Source organism: Lathyrus oleraceus, chromosome 6 (genome assembly GCF_024323335.1).
Source record: "Lathyrus oleraceus cultivar Zhongwan6 chromosome 6, CAAS_Psat_ZW6_1.0, whole genome shotgun sequence".
Classification (NCBI taxonomy): domain Eukaryota; kingdom Viridiplantae; phylum Streptophyta; class Magnoliopsida; order Fabales; family Fabaceae; genus Lathyrus; species Lathyrus oleraceus.
The window spans coordinates 251,977,271-251,993,946 of NC_066584.1; positions in this window are offsets into that span (position 1 = coordinate 251,977,271).

Sequence of the window (16,676 nt, forward strand, 5' to 3'; positions counted from 1 at the left end):
AGAGCAATCGACTTACATGGGTATTTGAAAATAGGCTCAATATTGAGTTAAAAATTGTTTGGCATTGAATTGGTGAGGAAATGGAATGAAATTGAATTTGTATTATGAGATGATAGTGGAAGATGATGGTGAAATTGCGATAATGAAGAAATTGGTTAACTTCTAATTAGAAAAATTAATTTATTAGAATTTGGTTAAATTGATTAATTAAATTAATTAAAATTTAATTATCAAAATTATTTAAGTGAGTCAAATAATTAAGTTAATTAAAATTAATTAGCCAAAATCAACTAACTGATCAAATTTTAATTAATTAATTAATTATAGTTTAAAAGAGAAAGAGATATCTAACGATGCCGATTTAATCGATGGAAGTGAATTGGTGTGCTCAAAACCGGTTTGTACGAAATGACAACACGAACAATATCATTCGCAAAATCATAACGCGGTGAAATGCTCTATTAATTTATTGAACTTTGGCGACATACCGGCATGAAATTGCCGGATCCGCGGATTTAGAATCCGATTTAAAATGCAAATGAAAGGAAAAAAACAAATTCCATCTATACTATTTATAATATGCATTATTTACAATGTTCAAAAACTAACAACAAAGTCTAGCTAAAATCTATTACCAAAAATCTAATAATCCAATTATCAATTAAAATTAATTAATTAATTAATTAAACTAAAAAAAAAATAAAACAGTAGTGATTAATAAAGCAAAGTGAAATACATATATCTACTCAAATCGAAGTATTACCAATATATACAAAACTGAATATTTATATTTACACAATAATAATATTTATATTTAAACTTAAGCACAGTAGTATATATCTATGTTTAAATTTAAACACAATAGTATATATTTCTAAACACATGTATCTACTCAAATTAAAATAGTATATACACATAAAACTTAAACACAATAATATATATTTATATTTAAATTTAACTTTGAACACAGTAACTATATATTTCTAAACTTCAACACAATAGCTATATATTTCTAAATTTCAACACAGTAGCTATATATATATCTAAGATTAAACATAGTAATAATATTCGTATACCATAATAATATGTACATACTCCATATATGAAAACTTACAAAAGCAGTAGCATATTCATATCAAAAACTCAAACCAAAAGTCATGTATATTTAAAAAAACTGAAATGATAGTAAAATTTATGTTGTAAATCCAAATTCCAACTGAAAAAGCAAACACATAAACTCAAAGTACCGACCGTAATAAACCTGTGTTAAATTCGGTTGTGCTCAATATGTTGTTACCTTCAAAATCGTGAGCGAAACGGAGTTGAAATTTTTTTACAGTGTGTTGTTGATTTGTTCATGGTTTATGAGGAATGTTGCAGGTTGTTGTCGGCGGCGTTAAATGAAAACGATGGAAGGTGCGTCGGAAGTGAGGATGGCGGTAGCGCGGTTGTGTTGTGGAGGATGGTGGTTAGCGCGGCGGTGGGTTGAGATTCGTTGGCGTTTGGGGTTTGGGTCACGGAGGATGGAGGCGAACGGTGGTGGTGCACGGTAGGAGAAAGAGGGAGACGGAGGCGCGGCTGCGATGATGGGTTTGTGTTCTCCGACGATGGCAAAGGCGACTCGGAAAGAGAGTGAAGGAGATGGGTGGACGGCGAAATGTGAGGGTGAAGGTTTTGTGTTCTCCGACGATGGCGGAGGCGGCTCGGAGAGAGAGTGAAGGAGATGGGTGTGTTTTTTGTGAGAGAGAAATGTCTTTATTGAGGAAGAAGAGGAATGATCCCTCTTTCTTTTTTATTATTTCCTTTTTATTTTTTTTATTTCCTTTTTTTGTAGCAGAGAGGGAGATATAAAGTGGAAAAATACCATCCCTTCATTTACTATCCGTTGGACTCTATGTACTAGAGAGAGAGAGAGTTTTTTTATTTTCATTATTAATATTCAATTAATTTAAATGCTATTTTTGATTGGATGATAGAAATGGACACGGATCGCTAATGAGGAGCATTGATTAATTTGAATTGATGGTCTGGATCGAATCAAAGAAGCACATCAAGATGCACATATTATTAAAGAAATTAAAATGCTTATAATGCCCTTTTTATATGATTTAATTAATTTAGAACAATTTAAACCAATTGAATCAAATAAAATTCTCAACTTCTAAAATGAGTATGATAAAAAAAAAACAAGGGCATGGAAAATTCTATTTATTTAATCCGAATATTTTGGCGAAAGAATAAAATTAAAACGACTAAAAATGAATAAATTTCGGGCGAAAATTTGCTCGAAAAATTAAATCGGATACATTAAAATGATCAGTGTGAAATATACTTATTGAAAAAATACAGCGTTTCTTCAATTTCTGAAATAAGTTTGCATCGGTTAAAAGGCTCAGGCGGGTCAAAACGCAACTGAAACAGCTGCAGAAAAATACAACGAGCACACCAGGTTAAACTACATGAACCGTAGATTAATAATACTGGCGTCTGCAATTTTAATTTCGAAACTTTTTATCTGCTTATTTTGTCCGTACTTGAGGAAAGATTCAACCGATTCGTCTGTATTTTCAATAAATTTATCCTGACTGATATTTCATGTATTATTAATGATAAAATGCATGTTATGCTGTACATATGATCTAAACTAAAAATTAAATTGAATTTATGAAAATTTAAAATGTCTGGACAAAATTGGGGTATGACAACTGCCCCTATTTAATTACCTTGAACCAGAAGGTGTGAATGACAGCAGTCTCCGTACATTCATGGTAGAAGATAATTAAATACAAAAAGATTCGAGTTTTGTCCTTTGAAATACTGAAAGAAAATGCAGTGAGAAATACAGTAAGAAAAATTATTTTAAAGTAAAAACGGAACAGCCTGGACTTTCTGTGAGTCGTCAGAATAGTATCTTGGACGTCATAGTCGAGATATGTTAGTAATGGAGTGACATCCCTAGCTAAATCTCATGACTTTTCTAGGATGCTAGTGCAGTATCTCTAAAAAGTATGGCATGAGACTCTTCATATTGATGAAGCAGCATCTCAACAGTAAAAATGAGATTCTTTGTATCGAGTCAAAGCAGCATCTTATATGATAGAATTAAGATGTTTCAGCAAGGGAAAGATACCTTAATTGAATCTAAGACTCTTCGAGGGTACTAGAGCAGTATCTCTAAAAAAAAATTTGGAATGAGACTCTTCATATTGATGAAGCAGCATCTCAACAGTAAAAGTGAGATTCTCTGTATCGATTCGAAGCAACATCTTATACGATAGAATTAAGATATTCCAGACCAAAGGAATGATGTCTTAATTGAATCTAAGACTCTTCGAGGATACTAGAGCAGTATCTCTAAAAAAATCTGGAATGAGACTCTTCATATTGATGAAGCAACATCTCAAACAGCAAAAATGAGATTCTCTATATCAAATCGAAGCAGCATCTTATATGATAGAATTAAGATATTCCGAACGAGGGAATGATACCTTAATTGAATCTAAGACTCTCCGGGGATATTATAGCAGTATCTCTAAAAAGAATCTGAAATGAGACTCTTCATATTGATGAAGCAGTATCTCAGACAGTAAAAATGAGATTCTCTGTATCGAGTCGAAACAACATCTTATATGATAGAATTAAGATATTCCGAACGAGGGAATGATACCTTAATTGAATATAAGACTCTCCGAGGATATTAGAGCAGTATCTCTAAAAAAGAATCTGAAATGAGACTCTTCATATTGATGAAGCAGTATCTCAAACAGTCAAAATGAGATTCTCTGTATCGAGCCGAAACAGCATCTTATATGATAGAATTAAGATATTCCAGACCAAAGGAATGATGTCTTAATTGAATCTAAGACTCTCCGAGGATATTAGAGCAGTATCTCTAAAGAAAATCTGAAATGAGACTTTTCATATTGATGAAGCAGTATCTCAAACAGTAAAAACGAGATTCTCTGTATCGAGTCGAAGCAGCATCTTATATGATAGAATTAAGATGTTCCAGCAAGGGAAAGATACCTTAATTGAATCTAAGACTCTTCGAGGATACTAGAGCAGTATCTCTAGAAAACAAATGAGATTCTTCAAATTGATGAAGCAGTATCTCAAACAGAGAAATGAGATTCTTCAGATAAATGAAGCAGTATCTCGAATATTCATCTGTTGGGGGAATTTTTTGGAAAAGACTCCCTTTGGAGGAAGATTTACTAGAAATACTCTGCAGGGGGAAAAGTTCGTAAGAGACTTTTTAGGGTAACCTCTTCTTGGGGAGCAATGATAGTAAAGAAGATGTTGGGAATATCATTATTAATTATAAAGTTAAAAAATGGTTTGCTGAGAAATAATTCCACGAGCATATGCAGGGTAATAATTTTATTTGGAAATAAGGAATGTATATATACATGAATGACCTTGGATCCTGATATTTTATATTTGCTTTTTGTATGGTGTTCCATTTTAGGTGGGAATACCATGCAGGGGATGATGCATGAGATGTATGCAAGTATGCAACTGCTGGGGATATTTGGTTGTGCATGTAGGAATGCGAATGATTTTTATTTTTTGTTAAAATTCCCATTTTGTGGGGGTGTTATGCATGAGCATGCCGATGATTGATATGACTGTTTTTTTTTTTTTTTGAATTTTTTGTTTGGTAGGAAAACCATTTATGAATGATTCATATGATGCATGTGGGAATGCAAATGGGTAATTGGATATTTTTTGTAGGATTTTGAGATTATTGGGGAATATCATCATCAAAGGGTTGATGGAAAATAGTTTATGTCGACATCAAAGGGTTGATGGACAGGTAAATGTCATCGTCAAAGGGTTGACGAAAAGATTGTCATCATCAGAGGGCTGATGGAAAAGAAATTGTCATCGTCAAAGGGTTGACGGAAAGAAACTTCACTATGGAGTGGCATCACCAAAGGGTTGGTGGAAAAGACTGTCAATCATCAGAGGGTTGATGGAAAGGTGCCTATCATCGTCAAAGGGTTGACGAAAAGGTAATTGGTGTCGTCAAAGGGTTGACGGAATATAATTGAATATGTAGGGTCATTGTCAAAGGGTTGACGGAAGAGAACTGTCATCATCAGAGGGCTGATGGAAAAGGTAAAGAAAGACATCACCAAAGGGTTGGTGGAAAAGGAATTATGTATGTAATATCATCGTCAAAGGGTTGACGGAAAGAAACTGTCATCATCAGAGGGCTGATGGAAAAGAGACCTCACTATGGAGTGGCATCACCAAAGGGTTGGTGGAAAAGGAATTTTGTAAAATATCGTCATCAGAGGGCTGATGGAAAAGATTGTCATCGTCAAAGTTGAGGGAAAGAAAAAGTCAGGTTATGTCTTCATCAAAGGGTTGATGGAAAAGGACTTATTATGTTATGTATGCATATGATGCATGTCAATGGAAATTTCTCGTTTCTGTGAGAGAGCCTTTTGCTATGCGACTTCCTGATTTGGCAGGAAAATTATGCGTTTTTATTGTATGCAGTTCACGTGGTAATGCAAGATGAATATTGGTTGTTTTTTGGATTGATCTCCTTTTTTTTGAAGGTGAGACCTCCTGGGTACCAATGTTGATTGGATTTGAGCTTGTGAAGATGCTAGCAAAGTGGACTTTTATTTTTGGTAGTTGCCAATATGGATTGAACTTTGGTTTTGGAGATGCCAATAGGGATTGAACCATAATGTTATGAGGATACCAATAAAGTTGACTTTTATTTCTTGGTAGTTGCCAATATGGATTGTACTTTGGTTGGTAAAAGGTTCTGATTTTCCCGACACTCGATCTTTTGAAGATGTGATGACTGGATGATAAATATGGATGCTCTTGGTTCCCCAAGTTTGATCTTTTGTTGATAGATTGTGTGTTTGTTCTTGAGAGAACCTCAACTTCTTTGCTTGATGTGCCATGATGGTCTGCAAATGATTTATCGAGCGTAGCGACATAATCAATGCATGGTGATTGTGCTCTTGCTCTGCCCTAAGGCTCTTTGCAACTTGTCTGCCCTAGCCTGTAGGGTCCTTGAAGGAATTTGTCCTTTTGAAAGGAAACCTTGAGAATGAATATACCAAGGCTTGAACCAATTTTGCCCCAGTGTATGAATCTTTCTGTAGTTTGCCCCTGATTGAGATTTTGTAAGGCTTGCTCCAAATGGACTGAATATTTTGAAATTATTTGCCTCCTTGATCAACTGATGCTTGGAGTTTGTCTTTTGACTGACCAATTCACATTCATTGGATACCATGCCCCTAATCCATAGGGTTAGGAAGTAGCCTTAATTCGGGTCAGCATTGACGAATGATCAAGTTCTTCTCTGATTGCTTTTCGAAGCTCCTTGATGTCAAGTACTTACTTGCAGTTAAAATTGTTTATTCAATCAATGGTAATTTTAATGCGATATTTATGCAGATTTGAAAAATCATTTATTGAGGTGATGTGATAGTGTGTGACGAATGAACCATTAGTCCAAACGTAGTGCTGGTTTAGCTAGTGTATGAAAGATATAGCAAGAATATGATGCCAATACAGGTGATTAGCAAATATCTAGGAGTCAGTTTACGCAACCTTGTTGTATCATGCTTTCAGAATAAACCCTACCTCAATTAGGTCTTTTAAGGGTTGTAACGTGGCTTGGTTCACGGTTATTGAAACAAAGGATATAAGGCTCAACTTTTGTTTTAACCCGCCCCTTCTTCGTGATGATCTCCAATCCTATGCTCAGTTAATTCAACACACACATTCGTCTTTCTGAAGGTGTCGGGATAAAGATGGGGAGTCAAGGTCTCCTGAAATGGAAGCCACCTTATTTTGCTCTTCTTGGATGTTGGTGACCCTTTGATTTTGGTATGGTGGTCACCGAATCTTGTTTTGCTTTGTTAAGGGTTTTCATTTCCTCTTTTGATTTTTGTTTTGATCCCTAACTTGAGCCTGGACTGCTTTTTTGAAGCTTTGGTCCATCAGGATAACCCTAATTTTTGCCTAAGTCGCCTTTGGGGTATCGACTTAGCGGGCTTTTTCTTTGGTGATTTTTAGAGGATGTGATTGCCAAGTCATCGGTCATTGAAGAATGGCCGACATCAATCTTGGGATTTTTCGGGGTTCCTTTGACGCTTCAGGATGTGTGTGAAGAATATCATGTGATTGATCCTTGTATAGGATATTTCATTTTGTAATTTGAATGCGTAGTCAAATCAGCTGAACATTATCCTGCCCCAGATTAAGCGTAAGGGTTTTTTAGAACCGAAAGAAACTCCTACTTCTAGGCTCGGAGTGGTTGACTAGGGATTAACTCCTTATTTCTCCAGTGTTTGGGGATTTGAAACAATGCCTATACATCATCAGTAATATTTTATCCGAAAGCATACAGTCCGCCATTATGGGTATTTTGTTTTCGTCATCCTCCCTTCAATCTTTGCTAAAAACAATTTGATAAGTGAATGGGAGAAATATTTTCGTTTTTGTTATATAAATGGAAAAGATGAGTGAACACGAAAGGATTCGTTCAAAACATGCATAATCATTTCATTAATACCATTAAAGGAAATCAACAATACTTGAAAGCAGATAAATACTTTAACATGTAAAGGACAAAACAAATTAAATGCTAGAAATATCCAAATGATTGCCCGTGCAGAGGAAGCTCTCTCGTGTCTGGTTCACTGCTGGGTTAGCCTCCTTCAGAGTAGGGGTAGCTCTATTTATTGAGACTAGCATGATAATCATCTTTAGATCTTATTCTCGGAAATCTCTTCTACCATTTGGACTGATGAACCCGCATAGCTAGGCGAAGAAGTATTGTTGACTTGCAAGCTTCGAGGTGCAAAGGAGAACCTCTTGGAATCAAGCAGGGTTTGTACCTTACTCTTGAACATTTTGTAGACTTCAGTTGAATGCCCTTGTACCCCAGCATGGAAGTCACGTCTATCATTGGCGTCAAAGCCTGGTGGATATGGAGGACTTACTGGTTTTAGCTCCTTTGGCACTATCAGTCATCTCTCAATTAAATACGGAAGTACTTGACTGTATGGCATTGGAAGCAGATCAATGTGTCTCTCTGGATTTCTTGGCCTTGGTTTAGCATGTTGACGCTGTCGATATGGGAAATCCTGCCATTTGTATGGCTGCTGAGGTGGAATTTGTCGTTGATCTTGGGGACATCCTTGATTTGTGGGATACTGACCATGTGGAGAGAATGATGTCTGGTGTGAAGCTTGTGGAGATTTCTAGACGACATTAATTTCATCCTCTTCTTCCTTTTGGGAACTGGCAATAGATTCGCTCTCAATGCTCTGGCTATTTAAGGCGCATTGGATTCTTCCACTTTTAAGGCCATGCTCGATGCGTTCTCGAATTAACACCAAATGAGCGAAGTCTGATGCTGCACTGCTAATCATCCTTTTGAAGTAAGGGCTTTGTAAGGTATCCCTGAATAATTCCATCACTTCATTGTCTAAATGTGGTGGTTCAACGCGAGCCGCTAACTCTCTCCATCTTTGGGCATACCCTCTGAAGGATTCGTTACTTTCCTTAGATAAGGCTCTCAACTGCATCCGATCGGGAGCCATGTCTAAATTATATTTGTATTGCTTCAAGAAGGCGTTAGCTAGGTCCAGCCATGATTGAATACGACTCCTTTATAACTTTATGTACCAACTCAATGATGCCCCAGTCAAACTATTCTGAAAATAGTGAATCATTAGCTTATCATCATGGGCATGAGAGGTCATTTTTCGGCAAAACATCACCAAATGGTGCTTTGGACAGCTATCCCCTTTGTACTTATCAAATTCTGGTACTTTGAATTTTAGGGGTATAACCAGGCCAGGTACCAAACACATGTCTAAAGCATTCAGTTCGAGAGTATCTTTTCCTTCTATGGCCTTGAGTCTTTTCTCTAGCACGCGGAATCTTTTAGCAATCTCCTCATCTTGTGGTTGTTCAGCATTAACCACTAGGCTTGTTCCATAGGAATCTGGCACGGAGAATGAAAAGTTGTGATACTCAACAGTATCCTGGTAAGAGGAATCTCGAACAATATGACGTTCCTGTATAACAGAGTTATCAATTGGGGTTCGCACAAGCTGAGGTTGGGTAGGATCATTTACTGGAGCTAGAATAACATTTTCAACAACTGCAGTCTGCTGAATGTTATCCTCCCTCTTTGTTGAAGCTATCATAGCCTCCACAAGTTGGTCTAGCTGGTTTTTCATCGAGTCAACATCTCCTCTTAATGCAATGTGACTTTACTTCAATGGATCCATGGTCTTCCAATAGCTACTTCAAATCTGATATGAGCATTGGGAAATCAACTGTAGGTTATGGACGAAGGATGGATGAGTTTTTTTGTATATATTTTCTGTGGGAAATGATATGCAACGCATGATGAATGCAGATGTAATGATATGTGCACAAATGTAGTGACAGGTTCAGGATCATAGGTTCAAAGTGTTTTTAGATATATCAGAATGACGGGTATCTCTGATTAATGCAACCCTGTGGGTAGGCTCTACAGTTGGTAGGTTCCTAGAGTCACAATATTTCTTGAGAATGTCACTACCGTGACGAAGACTCGTCGGACAATAACATCCTTAAGATGATCTCGTCTAGGTGAGGTCTTTGTATTGTCCCAACAAGGAAAACTCCATGGGGATTCTACTATAAAACTCTCAAGTCCAAGGTTCTAACAAGGTTCTCAGAGTCATAGATCGAGGTTGGAAATATTACTGTAAGATAGTAATACGTCCAAAGGATCTCATCTGATTGGGGCTTTCATATTAACCAAACAAGTTTGAAACTTCGTAGGTTAATACTACATAACCGCCGGATAGAGTGGGTTAAAAGGTCCCTAGAGTCATTGATCCAACTTGGGAATACTATCGCCGTGACGAAGACTCGTCGGGCAATAATATCTCAAGAGAATCTCCTCTAGGAAGGGTCTTCGTATCTTCCCAACGAGGAAGACTCTTTGTGGCCGTCTGTAGCGGGGTATTCGTTACCATTAGAGATATTGACTAAATCCAAGGTAAACCATACAAGTCGAGTCGCTATCGCACTTCTATTTATCCAAAGGAATGGTTAGAAAGCGAATAAAAACCTAAAAGTTTTATCAAATCAAAAACTAGTAAAAACGTCAGAGATCGGGGTAAGGGGTTGGTTATGCAATGGGAAGGTGTTAAGCACCCAAAACATCCTAGGTACTCCTAGGGAGCCCTTTTCACACTTGTTGTAAGGTTGGTATTTTGTGAAAATTTATTTGTGCAAACATGATTGAATAAATGAGAAGAGAATAGACAAGTTATTTACAATTTTGTGTTTGGATGGATAAACCCATTGCCTACGTACCATCTTTAAAAAAAGATTAGGATCAAAACCTCGTAGTTCGGGGTAAAAATCTCAAAATGAGTTAGTGAATTAATTGGTCCAAAAGCCTTAGGTCTTTTGTTATCCAAGGGAGAAAACTCAACCTAAAACCACAAATCCACCATGTGAGGATAGCTTCAACATGCTAGTGAGGGGTTAACCCTATAATAATCATGGAAGACTCATTGTCCATCACTAAGGATATAGGTGAGTATTAAATCTACCTCAAGGATAACTCAAACCTAATAGCTAAAGGTTATGAAAAGTTTTGATTAAGAAAGTGGCCCTTGAAACCACACAAAAAATTTGAATGAGTTGTATTTACCAATGAAAAGTATTTACAAAATATGGTCAAAGTTGACTTAGAAGTTCAATTCAAAATAAGTATTATGAAAAGAAAGTTTGAAAATCAAAAGCATAAGGCTTAGGTTTCTAATGTTTGAAAACGAGTGTTAAATGTTTGCACAAAAGTTTGGCTTGGGTTAGAGTGGAGGGAAGAAGAAGAATGGCTAAGGTCCTAATCATACAAGAGATGAAGGATAAGAAACAAGACCACAAATGGAGTTCCTCTCTTGAGATCATATTGATGATCCAAGTAGCTCCCATCCTTTGGAATATGCAAGCAAAATAAGTGTAAGCTCAAGCAATCAAGATAATCAAACAAGCTCTTAGAATATCCCCAAAGGCTCTTGTATCTTTCATTTTGGATGAACATGGCAATGGTTCTTCAATTTGGCTCAAAATAGGACTCCCTAGCACAAAAGCACACACATCAAAAGGTTCTATCAAACAAACAAAGAATGAACAAGATGGAGTTTAGAAATTGGTCCTTTCAAAGTTTTCTTCAACATTAAGGCCTTTTTACTCCATTTTGCATAGGGATTGTCCTAGAATCTAAGTCCATTTGTCCATTTTTGCATTTGGTCCACAACAATCAAAAATAAAACACAAGCACAATAATATATACACAATTATGTGCTCAATTGAGCAAAAGGCAAATTGCATTAACATAAACATGTGCTCAAGTGAGCAAAGAGCAAAAGCAAATGAATAATATGTACAAGAATAGTAAATTGCATAAATGTAAAGAGCAAGAATTAAATGTTAATGGTTAATAGTTAGTGTTAGAGTTAGTGTGCCATAAGGCAATTTAGCGCTATGTTAAGCATGAAGGTGAGAAAAACAAGAAAGGGGGGTTTGAATTGTTTGAAAAATAAGCGCTTTTGCAAAATGAAATCACACAATGATTTTATACTGGTTCGCTTATAACACAAAGCTACTCCAGTCCACCCGGCCAAGGTGATTTCGCCTTCAACAAGGACTTAATCCACTAATCTTGAAAGATTACAAACAACCCCTAAGAGAAAAGAAAATCTCTTAGTCCTCTCAAGTCTACAGACTACAAAGAGTCACTTGAGGAAAACAAATAAAAATAGATACAAGATGTGTAATCTAGAATGCTTCTAAGAAAGCAAATATTACAAACTTAAGAACAAATTTTTCACTTGATAAGCAAAAGCTTAGTGAAAATCTTTGAAGAACAAAGATGTTTTTCTTGAGCGTGATATAATTTCAGTATAGTTTTGGCTAGTGATTTCTTCGTCTTTACTGAATGAGATTTCTTCTCTATTTATAGGAGTTGAAGTAGAGTTGAAGTAGCGTTGAATCTATTGGATATTGAGATGTAATTACGCCATTCCATTAATAGCTTCTGCAGTAGACTTTTTCACTTAGAAGTGACTACTTACCACAATTAGTATCTTTTCTCTTGGAAGTGGAGATTAACGTCTCTTTCTAATTGAGGAAATCCATTTGCAGAACTTTAACTTGGCTTAAACGTTACTTCATCATGATTAACAATTCTGATTAGAGTCTTTGTGTATCTGGAGAAATTGGCTTCTGATGTTATTTCTTGAATGTTCAGATGGCGCTGATAACTTCAGAGTTTGCAGAAGACATTTGTTCAGAGTCAGAGCTTCTAGACTTTACTTCATGTTCAGATGCTTCTGATACTTGCAGTTTTGTCCAGAGTTTAGAGCTTCTTGAATGAGATTCCTCTTTAGATGCTTCTGATACTTGAGATTTTGCATCTGATCTTGTTTTGCATCTGATGACATCATCAGATTTATTTCTTCTTTCTTTAGAACCCTGCACACTTAGAAACTTTTCGTTAGGGTACCACTTTTGGTTTCATCCTTTGTTATCATCAAAATCATGGAATCTATTGTAGAACTATTTTGTTCTTACAATCTCCCCCTTTTTGATGATGACAAAACAAATAAAATTATCAGATGAAACATGAAAAATATTAGATCAGATAGACAAAAGCTCCCCCTGAGTTAGTACTAGGGAGTTCAGAAGTTCTTACCAGAGCTTTCCAAGTAATTAGGTTTCTGAAAACTTTCTGCAAATGCTTAACTTTAAAGTTAGAGTTATTTAATCAGAGCTATTATTTAATCAGAGCTATTTATATCAGAACTATTTCTATAATTGTTGCAGAATGCTTAAGGTTTTAGACATAATTTTCATCAGAGCTATTTAATAATTTCTCCCCCTTTTTGGCATAATCAAAAAGGCATAAAAATAAAAAGAATAATAGAGAGAATAACACTTCATTAAACAGCACAAAGGCAAACAGCAGTCAAAAACAACAGATTCAAAGAAATATCAGAGCTAAAAAGAAAAGACAGAAGCAAAAACACTAGGCAAACAAAAGAAATCCTAAGTGCCTAAGGGTTTGGAGGAGGAGGAAGTCTCTGTAGTAGCATGGCAAACATGTTCTGGAGGTTTTCATTCAGAGCGTCTTGCTTGTCCATCCTTGCCCGGAGCTCACTCTGATCTTGCTTGATCTCTTTCTGATCTTGCTTGATCTCCTTCAGAGTGTTAAGAATCAGAGGGATCGCAGAGGAAGACTCCCCTGAATCAGAGCCTGCTGAGTTTCAGCTTCAGCAGCAGCTTGGGCTTCTGCATCTGCTTTAGCCTTGGCTTCAGCTTCCTGAATTCTCAGAAGTTCTGCTTCTTTTGCCAGGCGTTCTTCTTCCAATCTCTTAGCTTCTTCTTCAGCTTCCTTAGCTAATCTTTCTTCTTCTAATCTCTTGGCCTCAGCTTCTCTAGCCAGTCTCTCTTCCTCTAACCTTCTGGCCTCAGCTTCTCTAGCCAGTCTTTCCTGGAGTCTTTCCTCAGAGTCTCTGATGTAGCCATTTCTGACTTGTTCAGAGATACTCTTCAGCCTATAAGACTCAGAGGTCATCCAACTAATAACTCTGTTCCAGTGTGTCCTAACAGATTTAGGATCATCACTGACTTCAGAATTTTTAGCCAGAGACTTGATCTTCTGGACTGAAGCTTCTGCAACCTGTATAATGGCCTCCTCAAGGGTAGGTGTGATAATTTTAGGTTCAGGTTCAGGTGAATGAGGTGGAGAGTTTTGAGGGCTGAGATTTAGAGGTTGAGGTTCAGTTTCTGGTTCTGGCTGGGGTTCAGATTCTGCTTCTGGTTGAAATTCAGAATCTGGGTCTGGTTGAAGACTGGGGGATGAAGCATAGAGTGGGTTTACATCTAATGGGTCAGAGTCTGGGCTAGGTACAGCGGGAATTAATGGTGGAGTGATATAAGGTTCAGATGGGCGAATTACAGATGGTTGAGTTTCAGAGGGTGTGGTGGTTGTTTGTGGTGGAAGGGAAGTTTGATTTTCAGAGGTAATGGTGGTTGTTTGTTGTGGAATAGAAGTTCGGAGGGGAGAGGTTACTTCAGTTTGTGTTTGAGTTTGTGGGGCGAAATTTTTAGCATAAATTTCAGCTATTGTTGGGGAGTTTGGGTCAGAGTGTTCTTGATCAGAGGATTCATGATCAGAAGACTCTTGGTTAGAAGAAGGAGAAAGGTAAGGGGGTGATTCATACTCAGAGGATGATGAAGAGCTGTGGTGATATAGTTGATTAGGGTCAGAGGTTGTTGTGAAGTTACGGGCAATTTTTAGAACAGGTGGAGGTTGAGAGGTTCTAATGGTTGAAGGAGGAATTTCTGAGGTTGTAAAGATGGGAGGTGTTGGGAGAGGAGTAGAAGAAGCCATTACAGGTACAGAAGTAGCAGGAGGAATGGACTTACCAGAAGAAGAAGAGACTTTCAGAGGAGCTTTGGTTCCAGAGGATTCTCCAGTTCTGGGTTTCTTTGCCTTCCTTGCTTCCTCAGCTATCTTCTTCTCAGAAAGGCCTCTTTTGTATCTGACCAGATCTTCTACAGAATCCAGACAGTCTTCAAGGCGGAAATCAGAAACGTCAATGCCTTCATCCAGACGATCCTGAAGGTAGATGGCAATGGCATCTCTGGGTTCATTCTTGAAGAACCTTTCAAGGCCATGAGGCATCTTCCTCTGATCCTTCAGAGCTTCCCAGGTCACATTCATAGTGGGCTTGACTCTGATGTCTTTGATGATTCCCATACTCCTCAGATTTTTGGCATTGAGAGGCTTTCCAACGTCAATTGCCAGATCATCCATACATCTGGTCTTCTCCAGAGCATCTACCAGTCCATGCTCAATGAAGATATCAGAGAGCAATCTTCCCAGAGGAACGTAGGATCTGGGCTTCATATTATTCCTGGTTTCTCTGACTGAATCCCTCAGATATCTGAAGAGGAGAACAGGGAGGTTGATTGGAATACCCTTCTGAATACAGTAGAGGATGCACTTCTGATCAGCATTTATATAATCTGAAGAGTTGGAAGCTGGACGATGATGGATTGTTCCCAGAATAATCTTCAACCAAACTCGGAGGTTCTGATGAAGCTCCTTGTTCTTAGAGGGGTTTCCTTCAACATTTGCTTTGAAGATTGTAGGGTTAATGACTTCTGTGATGCGCTTGGACCTTGGAGGAATGTTGTAAATCCTTTTACCTCCAGTTCTCTCCATGTTCAGCAAAGAGGCAATAGATGCTTCTGTGATGATGATCTTCACTCCCAGAACAAAAGAAACAATGAACTCATCATCAGCATCTGCACATCTCCAGAACTCTTTCACCAGAAGAGGATAGATTGGACCATACAATCTGTTGAAGTAGTTTTCCCAACCTTGCTTGCGAAGATCTTCAGTTAAATCAACGCCATTTCTTCTCAAATTCTCAAAATCTACCAGCGATTCACATAGAACATCCAAACCTTCAAAGGGAGTTGAAAGGTTTATGTGTTGTTCGCGTTCCAAAATGTGAGGTTCTTTGTAAACTGGGGTTGTGGTAACATCTACAACCATGGGTGTTTGAGTGTTTGAGGTTTGGGGGTTAGAAGCAGCTTCCATTTGTTGGGAGAAGTTAAAAACTGCTTGTTCTTGAGGATTCATGATGAAGATTGATGAAAAGATGAAGAACTGAGAGAGTTGCAGAGAAAACTTTGAGAGAGGGTTTAGGGTTTAAGAGTGAGTGAGAGTGATAAGTGTGTGAAATGTGAGAAAAGTGTTTATATACCAAAGGGTAAAAACACATGCAAAACGACACAATTAATTGCGTTGGAACAGAACACAAGATTTGCACGCTAGGGGAGGAAAAATGATTATAGCTAATAAATGAAAGTCTAATCCCAACAGTAAGCACACTGCTCGAGGAGATTTCAAGCATTCTGACCTTTGATTTCTTTTGACAGCTGTCTAGAAGTTCTAGGGTTAGACGCATGTTCCCCACGTGTTGATGTTTCTGATCTTCAGGAATACCAAGAGATTGGTTCTGAAGATTTCTAACTCAGATATCTTCTTAACTTGGTAGAAGTATCAGAGTCAGAGGCAGAAGTGTATTTGTTTTTATCAGATTCTCATTTTACATGTTCAGAGCCAAATTTTACTCAGGGCAATTTTTAATGTTCAGATTTTCTAATATAAAGCGAAATCTATCTTCAGCCAGAGGCTTAGTAAAGATATCTGCCCATTGATGTTCTGTATCAATGAACTTCAGCGTTACTATTCCTTTCTGAACATAGTCTCTAATAAAATGATGTTTAATTTCTATGTGTTTGGCTCTGGAATGCAAAATGGGATTCTTACTCAAACAAATAGCAGCAGTATTATCACAAAGGATAGGAATGTTACTCTCAAAGATTTGTAGATCTTCTAGCTGATGTTTCATCCAGAGCATCTGAGTTGTGCACAGTGATGCTGAGATATATTCTGCTTCTGCAGTTGATAGAGCGATAGTTGACTGTCTTTTGCTAGCCCAGGAGATTAGATTGTTTCCCAGAAGCTGGCAATTTCCAGATGTACTTTTTCGTTCTATTCTATCTCCTGCATAATCTGCATCACAATAACCAGAAAGCCTATA